Source organism: Neoarius graeffei, chromosome 7, assembly GCF_027579695.1.
Source record: "Neoarius graeffei isolate fNeoGra1 chromosome 7, fNeoGra1.pri, whole genome shotgun sequence".
In the NCBI taxonomy this organism is placed as follows: Eukaryota; Metazoa; Chordata; class Actinopteri; order Siluriformes; family Ariidae; genus Neoarius; species Neoarius graeffei.
This window is the reverse complement of record NC_083575.1, coordinates 52,694,654-52,715,072: the sequence shown is the minus strand read 5'-3', so window position 1 is coordinate 52,715,072 and position 20,419 is coordinate 52,694,654. Positions and strand designations below refer to the sequence as shown.

The following is a 20,419-nucleotide window of genomic DNA, read 5'->3' as shown; positions in this document are numbered from 1 at the left end:
TGCAGCAAGACAACAACCCTAAGCACACAAGTCGTTCTACCAAAGAATGGTTAAAGAAGAATAAAATTAATGTTTTAGAATGGCCAAGTCAAAGTCCTGACCTTAATCCAACTAAAATGTTGTGGAAGGACCTGAAGCGAGCAGTTCATGTGAGGAAACCCACCAACATCCCAGAGTTGAAGCTGTTCTGTACGGAGGAATGGGCTAAAATTCCTCCAAGCCGGTGTGCAGGACTGATCAACAGTTACCAGAAATGTTTAGGTGCAGTTATTGCTGCACAAGGGGTCACACCAGAGACTGAAAGCAAAGGTTCACATACTTTTGCCACTCACAGATATGTAATATTGGATCATTTTCCTTAATAAATAAATGACCAAGTATAATATTTTTGTCTCATTTGTTTAACTGGGTTCTCTTTATCTACTTTTAGGACTTGTGTGAAAATCTGATGATGTTTTAAGTCATATTTATGCAGAAATATAGAAAATTCTAAAGGGTTTACAAACTTTCAAGCACCACTATATAAACATAGAGCTTCTGCTGACTTGTATGGTATTTGTGTAACATTGTCCAAGATATTGGGCAAGAATGGGATAAACAGTGGTTCAGACAGTGCAGTAAAAGGAGTCTTGATCATATTTACATGAAGTGAGATTTGTGCAATATATGTGCAAATTGTATGTTGATATACAGTACTGTGAAAAAGTCTAAGGCACAGACAAAGACATGCTGTTGAGCTTTACCTTCAAAACTACCAAAATTAAATGTTTCTACATTAAAAAAATACTATAAAAAGCAGTAAACAGTAATGAATGAAACAAAGATAATATTTGGTGTGATGACCCTTTGCTTAAAAAAATAGTAGTCAGGTACAATTTGTGCAGTTTTATAAGGAAATGAGCTGTAAGTTTTATTGAACATCTTACAGAACTAGACAGTTGTTCTTGCATATATATATATATATATATATATATATATATATATATATATATATATATATATATATATATATATATATATATATATGTCTGTAAAGTGCTCTCTTATGTAATATGCTGTTTTCTGTACTGACATACAAACATTGTTCAATAGCATTTAAGTTTGTGCTGCATAAATAATGTTTGGAATCTAAAATGTTTTTGTACTGACTCAATAATTTATATGTCATAAAATAAAAATCTACAACAAAGTTTATACTAAAAAAAATTGGGTGTGTATACTTTTGCACAGCAGTGCATATTTAAAGTTAATGGCTTGTATGGAATTGATATTACAAAACTTCCCCTGGGCAGCACAGTGGTGCACTGGGTAGCATTGCTGTGTCACAGCTCCAGGGTCATTGGTTCGGTCCTGAGCTTGGGTTACTCTCTATGTAAAGTTTCATCTGTTCTACCCATGTTCATGTGGATTTCCTCAGGGTTCTTTGATTTCCTCTCACTGTCCAAAAACATGCAGGTAGGTGGATCGGCTGCACTAAATTGCTTGTGAATGTGTGTATGCATGGTGCCCTGTGATGGACTGATACCCCATCCTAGGGGTCACTTTCCTTGTGCCCAGTGTTGGCTCTGGATCCACACCTACCCCGAACAAGGTAAAGCACTTACTGAGGATGAATGAATTCATTCAATCTCCTCCTTCAACATGTGTAAAGTGTAATCATTGTATATGAGTTAATGGGTTTAGACATTACTTAGCATGTGGAAATGCTGTGTACTCAAAAACCTTTGTAGAAGTAACCCATCGAGGCCTCTTGGAAACCACAGTATGAGGTAAAGGTAAAGGCAGTTAAATCTGTATTGAATTGGCTTGGGGAAAAAACTGTCCTTCGGTTTATGGTTGGTACCTTGACTCCTGTTGAGAGAAAAAATGTAAATCTCCTTAGAAACACAAGGCCAGCATTGTTTTCAGCCTGGCTTTAAATCATGCATTATTACTTCAGGTACAGTGTATGTGTGTGTGTGTGTGTGTGTGTGTGTGTTTTCCTGACCCAAACAGCAGGCATCTGAACCAGCCATAAACAAGTGCAGAATACTAACTAGATCCAGTGATATCCAAATTGTCCTTCAGTGACCTTGAGCAAGTCCATATTTTTCCTCTTTACCATCTTCCAACACACCAATCGAGCAATCACGAACACATTCCAATGCAGATGTGATGGAAGCTGGGAGAAAATAAAAATGCAGATTGCAAGTTGTCCCATAGGATTAGTTTGACAAACACTGAACTTGAGAGATGCCAAGGATTTTATCTTCACTACTTCATAGTAAAAAGACAACTTGACCATTTCAATTAGTCACAAAAATCATGTTTTATTTATCATTGTTTTATCCTATGACATTTGTTTTTAGAAATACTTGGCAGAGCACAGAGGCACCCAGACATTTTGGATTTTCTCCCCTGTATCTGGTATCAATGTGAGTCAGATGAGATTCATTTACTCTCCCACCCAGAGCAGGTCTTTGGTCCTATGCCAGCATAGTGTGTATCTCCAGCTGTGAACCCTGTCTATTTGTTCTTTACTGGTATCAGTTCAGTGGACCATCATTTATGTTGATCTAAAGATGAAAGAAAGGTCAGAGGTCTATGGGATATACTATGTATTGTATATGGCTATAACAACTGGGATATTTTGGTATGGAGAGTACAGGATATTATACTCCAACTTGTAAAGTATACTCATATTCACAATCACTTATTTGAAGATAGGAAATACAACACAGAATATTCAAACAGCATGTTCATGCTGTTTAATTTTGCTTATTTTAATTAGGTAAGCTGCACACTACAGTATTTGATGAAATGTAAACAACTCAAAGCTCAAATATACAGTATCTTCTGGAGCACTGAGAGCTAGATGCAGTAATACGTCATTCATTGTCTAACATATACAAATCTAATATATACAAGTTACTGACTCATTTGGAAAAGATACTGCAAAGTCTATGGAAGTAAGACATGCATTTATGCGAGCCATCTCTTATGTGATTGTTGATTAACCAGAAAAAACACTGACACATTTACTTTTGCAGAAAAGAAGGGTGGGAGGGATGAAATGTAGTCTACTAGACACTAGTGTTTTAGCTTGACTCTCATTTGTTGGCCAATGAGCAAATTAGTTCATAGTGCCACTTACAAAGATTCAAAGAGAGCTCAGAAGTGGCAATGGTGAATACAGGATGTGTTGACCTCTGTCTCCTCTGAAAATGCATTTTTATGTTTGTAATAATCTCATCTCATCTCATTATCTCTAGCCGCTTTATCCATCTACAGGGTCGCAGGCAAGCTGGAGCCTATCCCAGCTGACTACGGGTGAAAGGCGGGGTACACCCTGGACAAGTCGCCAGGTCATCACAGGGCTGACACATAGACACAGACAACCATTCCACACTCACATTCACACCTACGGTCAATTTAGAGTCACCAGTTAGCCTAACCTGCATGTCTTTGGACTGTGGGGGAAACCGGAGCACCCAGAGGAAACCCACGCAGACACGGGGAGAACATGCAAACTCCACACAGAAAGGCCCTCGCCAGCCACCGGGCTCGAACCCGGACCTTCTTGTTGTGAGGCGACAGCGCTAACCACTACACCACCGTGTCGCCCGTTTGTAATAATAAGTGATAAAAATATTTATATTGTAGTTACTAATGTGGATGAGTAGGCTACATGAATCAACTAGAAGTTCTTTAATACAGTGGTTCTTAACTGGAACAGTCTTGGGACCCACAATTTTCCGTGGTCATTAGGTCGCGACCCAATTTTTTTAGCGTTCAAGTCAATTTAATGTAATTCTCAAAATATAACCATAATATGTAATAATAACATTATTATTATTATTATTATTATTATTATTATTATTATTATTATTATTATTATACCTGTGTTTGCATCTGCATGGCTATTATATGCTGTATGTCTGATCAATAAACATAGGCAAAACATTTACATTTTTAATTCATTTAATCAAGACGTTAACTTTATACATTTAACACAGTAGGCTGTATGAACATTGCAACATGAATTTGAGCTACAACAACTATTTCTTGACATTAAAAAGACCAGGTATTAGGCTTTCAATACAGGGTTGGGAAGATTCCCATTCTGGTTTGTAATGAATAGCAAGTATGAACGCAACAATTAGCAAAATAACACTTGCCTATATTCTCACGTATGCCGTGTATGCCTGTACAATGAGGAACACCTTTAATGAGAGAGTTGGGGATGTTTTTTACTAAGTACCAGGGCTTCAAAATCAGGTAGGATGGTAGACAGAGCAACTCGTAGATCGTGTTCAGTGTCCAACCTGTTCCTCTGTTTTGATTTCAGTTGGACAAGAGTGGAGAAGCCACTTTCACAAAGATAGGTGGTGCTGAAGGGCAATAAGATTTTAATTGCCCAGCTTGCCAACGTGGAATACTCAGCTGTCACACTGCACCAGAACTGACACATAGTGACTTTGCTGAATTTTGTTTTCATTGACTGGTCACACGACAGTTCGATCAGCTGGTTCTCTTCCTCACTTGGCAGCGCAGCGTTTTCAACGTCGGTTTCAAAGGGATCACGCACCCATTCTTCCTCTCTGCTCTGTGCACTCTCCGGGAAGTAGTCATTAAACCGCGTTTGCAGTTTGTTGAGATGTGCAGAGATGGTGCTCTTCAGAGCATTTTTGTCCGTGACGCTATCCAGCTGAAGTGTCTCTTGACAGGTGTTGGGGAACATGTCAAGCCTGTCTTTGGGTACTCTGGTTTCCCACAATGCGAGCTTCCTTTTAAACGCACTGACTTTTTCAGACTGCTCGAACTTACTATGTCCCTTCCCTTGCAAAGACAAATTCAGTGTGTTCAGGTGCTCGAACACATCGACAAGATATGCAACTTTGGCGAGCCACAGTTTGCTGTCAAACAGCTCAGCATAGGGCAAGTTGGTCTGAGAGAGGAATGCCGCTAGTTCTGCTTTAAGTTCCTAAAATCTGGTCAAAACCTTTCCTCTCGACAGCCAGCGAATTTCCAAGTGATACAGCACCTGTAGGTGCTCAACGCCCAGGTCCATACAAAGTGTTTTGAAACACCGACTATTCTTCCCACTGTGCTTAATATGATTGACCACTTTAACCACATCTTTCAGTGTGCAATCAAGCGCTGGCACCATGTCTTTTGCTGCTAGTGCCTCCCGATGGAGAAAACAGTGGTTCCAGGTTGCATTCGGTGCCCTCTCAAGTATTCTCTTCACCACTCCCGAATGCCTGCCTGTCATACAGGCTGCACCATCAGTCGTGATCCCAACGCAGTTGCCCCAGGTCAAACCCACTGAGCCCAAGTACAAATCCACTGAGTTGAAAATTTCATCTGCAGTTGTTGTGGTGGGCAGATCTCGGCTGCAGAGAAACTGTTCTTGTATGTCTCCTTCCCAAACGTGTCTCACATAAACGAGTAATATCGCATGATTGGCGATATCTGTGGATTCATCCATTTGCAATGCGAAGTGGGTGCTTGTCTGGATACGACTTGTTACCTGTTCTTTTATGTTCTCAGACATGTCTTCAATGCGCTTACTTATAGTACCATTCGATAGCGGTATTGTTTTCAACTTATTTGCCGCTGCTTCATTGACCATCTCCCTGACCATATCCATAGCAGCAGGTAAGATGAGGTCTTCTGCTATGGTGTGAGGTTTCTTGGCCTTCGCTATCCGATGAGCTACGTGGTAAGACGCACGGAGTGCCTGCACTTGTGTGGAGCATGTTGCTGTTAGGCGCATTTGCGAAGCCCTCAGTTCTTGGCGCCGTCTTTCAAAATACTCAACTGGTTTATCTTTGACCGTCGGGTGTTTTGTGTCCAGGTGACGTTTCAGTTTCGACGGCTTCATGCTCTCATGTGCAAGTGTCTCACTACATACCACACAGATGGGTTTCTGCACCATTTTGTCCTCAACACAACTAAATCCATATTTCAAATATTCGGGGTCGTACCGTCGTTTCGACATGTTGTTCACCACTCAAATGACTAGCACGCATGTTATGTCGCATAAACATTCTGCGTCTATGGCAACAGATGACACGGAGCTGGAATCGTCTGTCAAAATAAGAGTTGTAAATTGTCGCAGAAAAAAGTTGCACGGTTTTTTTAGTGAATCAATGAATTAGCATTTTTTTTACACCACAGTTTCGCGACCCACCCAGGACCCCTCCACGACCCACTTTTGGGTCGCGACCCACCAGTTAAGAAACACTGCTTTAATAGGCAGGTAAGAGAGCATTTGACATGATGATGTGATAATCATTTAATTGGTAGTTCCTTACTAGTTCTCCAGGAGATGTACACTCACTGAACACTTTATTAGGAACACTATACTAATACTGAGTAGGGCCTTCCTTTGCTCTCAAAACAACCCCAATTCTTCATGGCATGGATTCCACAAAATGTTGGAAACATTTCTTTGACATTCTGGTCCATGTTGACATGATTATGTCATGCAAGTCCTGCAGATTTTTCAGGTTTAATTTCATCCTGCGAATTTCCCGTTCTACCACATCCCAAAGGTGTTCTACTGGATTCAGATTGTTGACTGGGAAAACCACTGAAGATCATTCAACTCATTGTGATGTTCATGAAACCAGGATGAGACTTTTGTTTTGTGATATGGTGCATTATCATGCTGGAAGTAGCCATTAGAAGATGGTAAATTGTGGCCATGAAGGGATGCACATGGTCAGTAACAATACTCAAATGGACTGTGGCATTCAGGCCATGATTGATTGGTATTAATGGGTCAGAAGTATGTGAAGAAAACATTCCCTACACCATTACATCACCTCCACCAGTCTGGACTGTTGATACAAGGCAGGTTGGGTTTATGGATTCATACTGTTGGCGCCAAATTCTGACGATCATCTGTGTGCCTCAGCAGAAATCAAGATTCATCAGATCAGGCTATGTTTTTCCAGTCTTTAGCTGTCTAGTTTTGGTGAGTCTGTGACCACTGCAGCCTCAGCTTTCTGTTCTTGGCTGACAGAAGTGGAATTTGACATGAACTTCTGCTGTTGTCGCCCATCTTCTTTAAGGTTTGATGTGCTGTGCATTCTGAGATGCTTTTCTGTTCACCACAATTGTACAGAGTGGTTATTTGGGTTATACACTGCAAAAAATGATATCTTAGCAAGTGAAAATATCTTGAAAATAATTGAAACGATCTAGCATTTCCTATTAGAAGAATGCAACAATTCTGAGATTATTAAACTTGTTCTAGATTGCAACCAACTTATTCTAAGATGTCTTACCAAGTAAAAATATCTCTCCATGCAGCAAGATAATTTCACTGGTATTCAGTAATTTTCTCCTCAAATTCAGTTTTCAGTTTTTTGCAGTGTACTTTAAACTGCAACCGGTGGCGAGTCTCAGGTCTGGGAGGACTTGCGTATTGGGAAAAGTTAATCACCATTGCTCCCAGGTCCACTCTGACCCGGAGTGGTAGCACTTGCCTGGGTTTCAGCTATGGGTTAAATAGTGCATAGCCAATAAGTTGCTGGCAGCAGGGCGCTTTTTGGTGCAATGTGGCAGATGAACCCAACAGGGTCAGTGGCACACCACCAGATGGCATGCGGAAGAGCAACTCAAATGGCCAATGGATAGTATCACTCGGCAAGTCAGTTGTTACTGTGGGGCAACTTCCATACCTGCCAGGTTTGTGGCACTTTTGTGCACCACTTGGCATCAGGTCTGAAGGTCCAGGGAGACAACACGATGGGGGCATGACATCGTTTGTCTTACCTTACTGTGCAAGGTGCTTTGTTAGGAGAGGAGAATATACGAGAGCTCACGAGGCCAGATATTCTGTAGTGGCTCGGCCGGGTCGTTCGTGCCACCGCTGCGGGCAGCTCTGTCGCTCTGGTGCGGGCCTTGCAGCCCATCTGCGTTTCTGCATATCCTAATGAAGCAGTCATCATCACTTGTGATGGACAGCTGCTGACGACGACAGAGTGGTTGTCTGAGATACTGTAGACTTTGTCAGCTCAAACAAGTCTGGTCACTTCCACCTCTCAACAAGATGTTTCCCTCCATAGAACTGCTGCTCACTGGATGTTTTTTTCTTTATTGCCCCATTATGAATAAACTCTAGAGACTGTTATGTGTGAAAATGCTAGGACATCAGCAATCATAAAAATACTTAAACCAGCCCGTCTGCCACCAACAATCATGCAACGGTCAAAATCACTGAGGTCACATGTTTTTCCTCATTCTGATGGTTGATGTAAACATTACCTGGAGCTTCTGGCTCATCTCTGCATGAGATTATGCATTATATTACTGCCACATGATTAGCTGATTAAATCGTTGCATGAATGAGTAGGTAGGTGTACAGGTGTTCCTAATAAAGTGCTCAGTGAGTGTATGTCTGTGATATATTTTATTTGTTCATGAAGGTCAGGGAGTTATCTTGTTAAATGTCAAAATTTTTATCTTTACTTCTTTCACTATTTGAATATCTACATCGAGTAAAAAAAACAAAAAACTAAAAAATTTTTATGTTATTGCATTTTATTTTGTCTGCAAATGCATTGCTATCCATGAAATTATAATTATAATGTTATTATTGTTTTTAAATCATTTTTAAAAGATAAAATATCTTTATTTTTTCAGTCTATTCTTGCATAACCATTTAGATATGACTGATGATGCATGAAATTGGCTTTTTCCTCAACCCCCTGGGAGAGCCTTATCTATGATGAGGTGCACATATCGCTTATGACACTGAAGACATTAATCTTACTGCCACACAGGCTGCAGAGTAAAATAAAACAGTAGAAAGCAGAGACAGCTTGCTAAAGTGCTCTTGGTAAATGGGGTTATTTATATTCATAATTTCCAGGAGTGGTACAGCAATCTTACATTTATTTAAACAGGTAACAGTGCAATTGTGTTATTAATGACATGTTGAAGCAATCTTGCCCAAAACCGAAATATAAAATTTAAATGTCTTGCACTATAGGATCTATAGTGATTTAATCAAAAGCAAGGTCACTGGATCAGATAATGCAACCTCAAAATGTGCACTATGAAAATGAAGGAAAAAGAAGGGAAAATATATAATTGCAAGGAACCATACTGTATTACATCTTTGTGGACTTGTTTTCATAGTTTCAGCTGCAGGGATCTCATTAAGCATGTCCAAAGCAAGTCAGTTTTATAATAACAGTACTCCAAAGGTCATGAACGAACTTTCGTTTTTTGTTTTAAATCTTGCCATAGTGAAATTAAAGTTGCACTTTACACTTACTCTCACCCTTAATCCAATTTCTCTTGTGGATCTGTAATTCATCACAGCCACATCTGTGTTTAATCATGACTTTGAAATCTTCTCAATGTATAAACATCTCACTTGATGCAATTTTCAAATTACATTATGGGAAGATACAGTTATAACAAAATTACTGATAAATATACTTTTTACTATCAAAATAATTCCATTATGCACTAGAGTACATGATCTGTTACACATTTATATTTACATCACTCATTAAATGTTTAAGTAAGGAATAAAACAGGATGGGGTTTTGCTATAGGAAAATAATCAACAGCAGAGTGGTGTGATGCTTTGTGCCGGGCCATTACTAGCCTGAATTAACAGCACGTCTCAAAATGTTTTTCATTTCTTCTTATACCAAAACCACACTTATTAACTCTTATGGACAGCATGTTATACTTTTTAACCATTCATCCTTAAACATAAATGTTGTAGAATGTATGTAAGACAATTAGATTTGTTATAAAGGTTAAACAGTCAGTCACCCACCAGCCTCCTTTTTTCCTATTTTCTGAGGTTAATAAGTCTTTCCTGCTGCAGAAAAACTTCCTAAGCATTACAAAAGTCTGACACGAGAGACTCATTCTCTAAATGTTAAAAAATTCTTCTTACATAAAGGTTCACCATATCAAATATTATGCTTTTTTTAATTGTTAAATAAAGCCATGTTTTATATGGGCTTATTATTAGCATTAGAGTATGTAGAGCATCTGTCTGTAACTGTCCCTATGAATGAGTTGTTACTATCCATCTATTCATTATCCATAACCGCTTATCCTGTGCAGGGTCGCAGGCAAGCTGGAGCCTATCCCAGCTGACTACAGGCGAGAGGTGGGGTACACCCTGGACAAGTCGCCAGGTCATCACAGGGCTGACACATAGAGACAAATAACCATTCACACTCACATTCACACCTACAGTCAATTTAGAGCCACCAATTAGCCTAACCTGCATGTCTTTGGACTGTGGGGGAAACCGGAGCACCCGGAGGAAACCCACGCGGACACGGGGAGAACATGCAAACTCTGCACAGAAAGGCCCTCGTCAACCACTGAACTCGAACCCAGAACCTTCTTGCTGTGAGGCGACAGTGCTAACCACTACACCACCGTGCCGTCCTGAGTTGTTACTAGAGAAATGGTAATGAATTAGAATGAGTATATTAATATACAATATCAATTGAATTACAGCTAGAATTCTTCTCAAAGCTGCTGTTATAGAAAACTATGTCACACCTTCTGACAAGTCAGACTCATACATTCAGCAGTGCTGTGCTATAATATAACAAGAACATATGCATCTGATTTAATAGCTTTATATATTTAACGAAGCAATACACTCATAATATAACCTCGTATTTAAGATACTGCAAGCAGCAGCCAAAAAACAATATAAAAGCACCTCACACAGTGAAGGTACAGTAATAGGACTGACCTGAGCTTTCAACTGTGGAGGATGAATTATGGCAAATAAGCAGTGGCAGAGCTGATGACAGGCCTGAGGTTGCATGTGGAGTCTTTTAGAAGAGGCAGCTGTCTGGTGTTTAATACCGAGCCAGACCCACCACAGCACGAAATCACAGAACCACAAACCTCCAACCTAGTGCACAGTTGAAAATTTGCTCTACAGAATCTTTATTTGGGTCTTCAATCACACTTAGAAAAAGGTCAACTCTAGAACCTAGGAAGCTAGGAAGCTAAAACTATACAAGGAATGCACTGAAGAGCCCCTTTCTAAAAGTGTACAGCAGATCAAATGACCACATATAACTAGGGTCCAGGGTCCTCCTTGCCTCTGCCAAAACAAAAAAAACCCCAAAAGCGTTAAGGCAATGCTGTCAATTCAGGAAGCAGTAGCCGTCATCATGAATGTCAGGAAAGGCTTGCATGACAGAAGCAAATCCAGCCTGGATGTATTTTTAGTTATTTTATTTGTAAGAAGAAAAAATTATAGTCCATTTGAAATATCCTTTTTTTCTGTCCCCAAAGGAAGGGAGTGCAATAAAGTCATGGAGAATGTTCCTGCTGTACTTTTGCCTGGATATAAACACTTTTGGCTTCTGATGAGTTGCAGAAGAACATTTCTCATGAAGTCTGGGAATGGGGATTTCAGGGTCGCTTATCTGATGAGTCAGTTTCTGCTGAAGTGGGAAAATGAAGTTGAGAACAGTCAACATGAGAACACACTGAGCAAGTAGGCTATTAAAGCCAAAAAAATAATATTGATACTGCAGAAGAAATTAATCAGAATCCAAACTTGTAAAGTGACAAAATTTCTAAAGAATTATTCAGAAAAAGTGTTAATACATAAATAACTGGAGTCAACTGAAATAACAAAATAATAGTTTAAGGGCAATCTGTGTATAGTGTGGCCTTGATAGCAGATTCCTGCCATTCGCCTCTTGACTGTATAATGGATAATTTATTCTCAAACAGTGAAGGCATATTCAAGCGCATGGGAGACGGACTGCCCTGGTTGAATTTATTGGACTTTTTCTGCAGCTTAATGAGTCAAAAATCCACCACCTACACACTTTATGTCTTAAAGTCTGACCTAATTGATGATTATATTTTTAGTGGTTGATACTATTCTCATTTGAATATTGAATTTCACAAACTCAGTGCTGTGTCCCCTGGCTATAATCCAACATAACGGATTATGGATTTCAGAAGCAAAAGCCGCAAAAACAAAACAGACAAAGCAGTTTGCGTTTTATATCTGTTACATTTATGCCAATGCATTATGCATCACAAGTTAACAATGCTATATACAGTACTGTGCAAAAGTCCTAGGCCCCCTATTTTTTTTCATACAAACTTTGTTATAGATTTCTATTTTATGACTTCTACATTATTGAGTCAGTACAAAAAAATTTTACAGTCCAAATGTTTGTTTTCCAGCACAAAATTAAATGTTACAGAAAAAAAGTTTGCATTTGAACAGCAGATTACATAAGAGACCACTTTTCAGATTAAAAATAAAACATAATGAAGGTTACTGGGTTTTGGTGCAAAATGAAGAAGCAAGTTTGACAGTCAAAGTGTCCAGAAGAACTGTGGCTGGTTCTGTAAGATGCTCAGTAAAACCTACAGCTCAGTTCCTTATCAAACTGCACTCACTGTACCGGAGACTACTATTTTTTTTAAGCAAAGGGTCATCTCACACCACATATTGACTTTGTTTCATTTATTATACTGTTTATAGTACTTTTTTAATGTTGAAACATTTCATTTCATTATTTAAGACATTTTTGTTCGACAGCATTTCTTTAAATATTCTTTTAATTTCTTTCTTTTTAAGAAAAGGATATATTTAACATATGTTTGAAGTCTAGAGTGTTAATGCTTTTTAGTATAAATACAGAGGTGATTATAGAAAATCATGCGTGTTGATTGGTTGAGAAATTTGCACTATTTCTCAATAATCACCTTGAGCAACTCAGCAAAATGGCGGCCAATCGCTTCGTCACCGTAAGTGAGGAAGAATTACAAATGATGAAAGAAAATGCTGTTCCTAAAAGCACTAAAGATGCTACAAAGTTTGGTCTAAAACTATTCAAAGGTAAGGTGGAATTGTGATTTATTTTATCAATTTCAAAACAAAGTATTTTATGTGAGTTGACATAGATAAGTGCCACAAGTCCATGTTGCTTTATTATATTTACACGCCACTTTTGAAGTTTGAAATAATTTTTTGAAATAAGATTTTTTTTGAGAAATAAATCACGTGTATTTATACTAAAACAATTATCCACGGAGCGGCACGGTGGTGTAGTGGTTCGCGCTGTCGTCTCACAGCAAGAAGGTCCGGGTTCAAGCCCCGTGGCCAATGAGGGCCTTTCTGTGCGGAGTTTGCATGTTCTCCCCGTGTCCGCGTGGGTTTCCTCCGGGTGCTCCGGTTTCCCCCACAGTCCAAAGACATGCAGGTTAGGTTAACTGGTGACTCTAAATTGATCGTAGGTGTGAGTGTGAATGGTTGTCTGTGTCTATGTGTCAGCCCTGTGATGACCTGGCGACTTGTCCAGGGTGTACCCCGCCTTTCACCCGTAGTCAGCTGGGATAGGCTCCAGCTTGCCTGCGACCCTGTAGAACAGGATAAAGCGGCTAGAGATAATGAGACAATTATCCACCTCAGGCTCAGTGAGTATCAATGAATAATAACCTCGACTTCATCTCAGTTATTATTCACCCATATTCACTTCACCTTCAGTGAATAATTGTTAAATATTTCAAAACACAAAACTGAATTGAGTTTAATCAAATGGCATACTTTTTTTAATTTGTAAATTTGCTAGCACTGTTTCATAACAGAAACTAGAAAAGCACTCGGAGAGTGCAGACCTCTGCCAAGAATCCTTTAAAAAAATCTGGGATCCAGAAGGTGATCCGGATCACCGCCAAAATTTAATGGATTGTTACTTGTGCCCAGTAACACCTCTGGAAAAATTTTCAGAGCAATCCGTTCATAACCTTTTCTGTAATGTTGCTAACAGACAAACCAACAAACAAACAAACCAACGCTACCGAAAACATAATCTCCTTGGCGGAGGTAATAAACTAGGAATGTTGGCCTTTTTTTTCAATTAAAATCTTTTTGGAAGAAGTTTGTTTTATTTGAAACCCAGTACAAACTACAGTTTCCATTGCTACAACATTGTAAATATACAGATTGTAAATATATAATGGAGTGGACCTTCAGATGGTTTAAGAGGTTTAAATCCTACCAAAAGGTGTAAATTTTTTTCTGAGAAGCACTGTTGTAGACAATGAAATGTATGAAATATGCATAACAGATGGAGTGGATGTATCTCCAACATTTGATATATCATCCATATAATCTGATCCTAAAATGTTTCTTTAAAAAAAACCCAAAAGGAATGTTACTCTGATAAAGAACTGCAAGATTTAATATATATTTACTTATTGAAACAGAATTTTTCTAAAATTGATTTCAACAAAAGAATGAGCCTGAATAAACATCACTCAAGCCAAGAAAGATATTATGAAAAATATACAGTATATTATGCAATCTATTATATAATTGAAAACAAGTTTCTTTTGACTGAGCGATTTTTTAATATTTGAAGCTTTTTATTTAAAAGTTATGTTTGACTTCCTTATCTCTTCATAAATAAATTTAACCAGTAAAGTATATTGCTCATTTTATAAGGTAAGAACATGTTTTTTAGAGCACATATGATTATAAAATACATTATGAAATAATCAGGTCAAGTATGGTTTTACTGACTGTTGGACCTTTGTATTATTCACAGATTTTTATTACTTTTATTTCTATTCGGGTTTGGATGAACATTCTTTGCTGAACATTTGCATTTCTATCTTTAAATCTTAGTTCATAAAAAAACTTTTATGACAGGAACTATATTATACTTTATAACTGAGGTTTAAAACGCTTTTTCATGAAATGATATCAAAGTTTACTGCAGGAACCGAAAAGGCACTGAGTTAGGATTACGATTACCTTTGAGTACAATTTTATAAAATATTTTGTAATATGCTTGAATTGGAACCTGTTCATAAGCGAGTTGCTTAAATTGAATCCATGTTGATCTGAGGATACTGTATGGACGTTTGGTCTCTTTTTTGTCTTGTTCCATTCACATTTAGTCAAGATATCAGTGACAAATTACTTAATCATGTGCTGGAGCGTGTCCAGAGTTTCAGTCAAAGGCATGGAGAAAAGAAGAAGCTCTAATGACACGGTCTGCAGCCAAAGGGTTGATTTGTCAGGGAAATGAATGAGCGTGAATTAACTTGGTGCAGACAACACTGTCAGTGAGGATGAATGGAATCCAAGCTTTTTCCTCTGCTGCCATCACACACTATACTCAGATGTCTAGCAATGTTTTCACGGAAAAGAAACAGGATTTGGAATGTACTGGACAAAGAATCCCAAAAGGAAGAGTCAATGCCTTTTTAATGAAGGCTGAACATCACATAGCTGCATCAGTCAGAAAAGTATTGCATCAATTAATGTGATCAGGAGTAGCTGCTGAAATCACAGTCAGAGATAAATTGAGGATATTGTAATTGGCCAAGATATTAATCAAGTGTATTTATCTTTTCAAGTCTTTAATATACAGTGTGGCATCAAAAGATGACCTTTTATTCAAACCATGTGAGAGAACAAAGGGCTTAAGAGAGATTGATTGAGTATTGGGTTAACTGCTTGAGTTCGTCAATAGAGGAATCATCATATTATGTATGTATGTATGTATGTATGTATGTATGTATGTATGTATGTATGTACTACTGCAAACTAGTATAATGTCAAGGTACAATTTCTATCTTATATTTTACAAATATTATATGAAGCTAATATTGCTACATAGAGAGTTCAACAATCAACAAACAAGCAAATAAATAAATAAATAAATTAGTTGTTCATTCATATTCATCTATCCATCCATTATCTGTAGCCGCTTATCCTGTTGTACAGGGTCGTAGGTAAACTGGAGCCTATCCCAGCTGACTACGGGTGAGAGGCAGGGTACACCCTGGACAAGTCGCCAGGTTATCACAGGGCTGACACATAGACAAACAACCATTCACACTCACACCTACGGTCAATTTAGAGCCACCAATTAGCCTAACCTGCATGTCTTTGGGGGAAACCAGAGCACTCAGAGGAAACCCACACAGACATGGGGAGAACATGCAGACTCCACACAGAAAGGCCCTCGCCAGCCACTGGGCTCGAGCCCAGAACCTTCTTGCTGTGAGGCAACAGGGCTAACCACTACACCACCATGCCACCCTCATTCATATTCAGTAACTGCTTTATCCTGCTCAGGGTTGTGGTGGGTCTGCAACCAATCCTAGGAATACTGGGTGCAATGGGGTAATATGCCAGATGCCAGTCCATCACATGACACTGTGCACACACATTCACACCTAGAGGCAATTTAACACAACCAATCCACATACTGGTATGTTTTTGGGAGGTAGGAGGAAACCAGGGAACCTGAAAAAATCCATTGCAGACACAGAAAGAACATGCACAGAAACTCCACAGACAGTAACCTGAGCTCTGGATTGAACTGGGGACCTGGAAGTCTAAACACTGTGTCACCATTTCATGTTAACAGTCTCCAGAGTTTACTCAGAATGGTGCAATAATAAACATAAACCATCCAGTGATTGTCATTTCTGCAGACGAAAACACCTTGCTAATGAGAGAGGTCAATATAGAATGGTCAGATGGGTTGTAGCTGACAAAAAGGCTACAGCATCTCAGATAACCACACTGTACAATTGTGGTGAGCAGAAAAGCACCTCAGAATGAACATGTTTAATCTTGAAGCAAATGGGCAACAACAGCAGAAGTCTATGTTGGGTTCTACTTCTGTCAGCCAAGAACAGAAAGCTGAGGCTGTAGTGGGTACAGGCTCACCAAAACTGGACAACTGAAGACTGGAAAAATGTAGCCTGGTCTGATGAATCTCAATTTCTACTGAGGCACACAGATGGTAGGGTCAGAATCTGGCACCAGCAGTATTAATCCAAACCTGCCTTGTGTCAACAGTCCATGCTGGTGACGGTGGTGTATTGGTGTGGGAAATATTTTCTTCACGCACACTTCTGACCCATTAATACCAATATATCATGGCTTGAATGCCACAGTCCATTTGAATATTGTTATTGGCCGTGTGCATCTCTTCATGGCTACAGTTTACCATCTTCTAATGGCTACTTCCAGCATGATAATGCACCATGTCACAAAACAAAAGTCTCATCCTGGTTTCATGAACATCGCAATGAGTTGATTGATCTTCAGTGGCCTTCCTAGTCAACGATCTGAATCCAGTGAAACACCTTTGGTATGTGGTAGAATGGGAAATTTACAGTATGAAAGTGCACCTGAACAGTCTGCAAGTCTTGCGTGATATAATCATGTCAACATGGACTAGAATCTCAAAGCAATGTTTCCAATATCTTGTGGAATCCATGCCATGAAGACTTGAGGCTGTTTTGAGACTAAAGGGAGGCCCTACTCGGTATTAGTATAGTGTTCCTAATAAAGTGTTTGGTGAGTGTATATGAAGCTTGGCAATTAACTGGAAACTAATATAATCATAACAATCTGATTAGAAGTCATTAAACTGTTGATTTTTGTTTTTGCTGTGTTATACTTGAGTACATTAGATATGAAATAAAGCAGTTGAACAGTGAATGGCTATTGGATTAAATACAAGATGTTTACTTCTGGGCATTTATATATATGTGTATTGGGTGAACCATGAACAATCACAGTAGTCTATATGTAAACAGTGTATACTGTATGTATATACATTACTGTATACTGTATATGATGTAATTCTGTTGAAAGACTATATTCAATCACTTTTCTGCATAGACAAAAGTTGGTTCTAGCTACTACATTTTATATACATATTCTCCTCTTTACTAGTGATTGGAAAAAAAAAACAGACAGGAGAAGAGAACTCTAAGAACGCAAGATCTCTTACTCCCTCTGCCAATGATGTCTTTAATGGGGCATTTCCAACTTTTAATGCCTCCAGTGCTTATTTGTCCCCTCGCATATACTGTAATAGGATAACCTCTCATTAAGATTTGCTATTTTAATATAATGATGGTTTCTGAGAGCAACCAGAGTCCCTTGAGACTGGAGTTTTCCCAGCAAAACACATTAAGGCTGAAATTTAGACTAGCAGAACTAATTGCATCAGTTCTTAGAGCTGTATATCACAGATGTGTCAGGTATGTAAGCCCAAAATGAATTATAGAGTAAAACATGAAATACAGCAAAGTGCTGCGGCAAATGTGCCAAAAGATTTGTGGCTCATAAAGGCTTAGAATGCATTCTTTAAAAGAGCATGAGGCAGGTTTGAATTTATTTTTTGCCCAGTGCATTTGGCTCGAAGCTGTGGATTTTATTGATTGTGTGTGTGTGGAGACAGTCGAAGATAGCAGTAGCTGAGAACTCCCAGCACTGTCACTTTCCCAGGATGGTCATCTTCAGAGGATAAACGATTCTGAACTCAGGTCCTGCATTCCATCATGATTTACTGGAAGTGAAATAGTGATACCAAAGGCTGAATGAATCACTAATTAGTGCTTCAATTTACAAAGTATCTAATTGAACTGTGGTATATTCATATCAATGGGCTTATTAACATGCTTCCTTTGCGTCATTTTAATAAAATACAATTTATGACCTTTACACGTCCCATAAACAGAGAGTGAACTAAGACTTGGAGCTGAGCATAGCATGCAAAGGCCAGGGGTAATGTAGAATCAGACTGGAAAATTAAGTATCTCATAAAGAGTTAAACAAGCACTAAAGGAGATCTTAGTGCTTGCACAAGCCTTTGGCAAAAGTTGCACACTTGTCATGATGTCTATCATATAAATTCCCGTTTCCAATCCTTTAAATTCAATCCAGACATTTTATCTAAAATTACATGTGCACATTTCAGAAAAATCCAGATGACTGTAAATCATATTTTCAATAAGCATTTCACTATCTTTAATAGGCGGCACGGTGGTGTAGTGGTTAGCGCTGTTGCCTCATAGCAAGAAGGTCTGGGTTCGAGCCCCATGGCCGGCGAGGGCCTTTCTGTGCGGAGTTTGCATGGTCTCCCCGTGTCTGCGTGGGTTTCCTCCGGGTGCTCCGGTTTCCCCCACAGTCCAAAGACATGCAGGTTAGGTTAACTGGTGACTCTAAATTGACCGTAGGTGTGAATGTGAGTGTGAATGGTTGTCTGTGTCTATGTGTCAGCCCTGTGATGACCTGGTGACTTGTCCAGGGTGTACCCTGCCTTTTGCCTGTAGTCAGCTGGGATAGGCTCCAGCTTGCCTGCGACCCTGTAGAACAGGACAAAACGGCTAAAGATAATGAGATGAGACTATCTTTAATAAAAAAAATCCTTTATATTAAAGTGATTAATACATTTGTTGAATGGGCAAAAATTAATTAGTTTCTGTTATTTTAAATCCTATTTTTTTCCTCCAAAGGGAAAACAACTCTTTGTATTCCACTGCTGGTATAAAGTTGAGTTTGATTTTATGTGTGGCAGAATATGCAGTGGCCCTCATTTCCAACATGGTTTTATGATGCAGATTTGTAAAATGTTAAATAAGCTAACTCTTATGAATGGCTAAATGTGATGGGCTCTTCTAATTTTGTAGATTTAAAAAAAAAAAAAAAAAAAAAAAAATATATATATATATATATATATATATATATATATATATATATATATATATATATATATATATATATATATATATATATATATACATATATATACACACACACATACGGGGCAAAAAAGTATTTAGTCAGCCACCAATTGTGCAAGTTCTCCCACTTAAAAAGATGAGAGAGGCGTGTAATTTTCATCATAGGTACACCTCAACTATGAGAGACAGAATGGGGGGAAAGAATCCCGGAAATCACATTGTAGGATTTTTAATGAATTAATTGGTAAATTCCTCGGTAAAATAAGTATTTGGTCACCTACAAACAAGCAAGATTTCTGGCTCTCACAGACCTGTAACTTCTTCTTTAAGAGGCTCCTCTGTCCTCCACTCGTTACCTGTATTAATGGCACCTGTTTGAACTCGTTATCAGTATAAAAGACACCTGTCCACAACCTCAAACAGTCACACTCCAAACTCCACTATGGCCAAGACCAAAGAGCTGTCAAAGGACACCAGAAACAAAATTGTAGACCCGCACCAGGCTGGGAAGACTGAATCTGCAATAGGTAAGCAGCTTGGTGTGAAGAAATCAACTGTGGAAGCAATTATTAGAAAATGGAAGACATACAAGACCACTGATAATCTCCCTCGATCTGGGGCTCCACGCAAGATCTCACCCCGTGGGGTCAAAATGATCACAAGAATGGTGAGCAAAAATCCCAGAACCACACGGGGGGACCTAGTGAATGACCTGCAGAGAGCTGGGACCAAAGTAACAAAGGCTACCATCAGTAACACACTACGCCGCCAGGGACTCAAATCCTGCAGTGCCAGACGTGTACCCCTGCTTAAGCCAGTACATGTCCAGGCCCATCTGAAGTTTGCTAGAGAGCATTTGGATGATCCAGAAGAGGATTGGGAGAATGTCATA

At 38.9% G+C, this 20,419-nt stretch overlaps 1 long non-coding RNA gene across 1 annotated transcript in view; it reads right to left on the bottom strand.

Moving 5' to 3' along the window:
- Positions 1 to 11,262: 11,262 nt before the first annotated feature.
- Positions 11,263 to 20,419, bottom strand: part of LOC132888671 (uncharacterized) — a 57,501-nt gene continuing 48,344 nt past the window's right edge. Inside the window, exon 4 of the long non-coding RNA XR_009654961.1 lies at positions 11,263 to 11,441. This is a non-coding gene — a long non-coding RNA (uncharacterized LOC132888671). The remainder of the gene's footprint in view (positions 11,442 to 20,419) is intronic.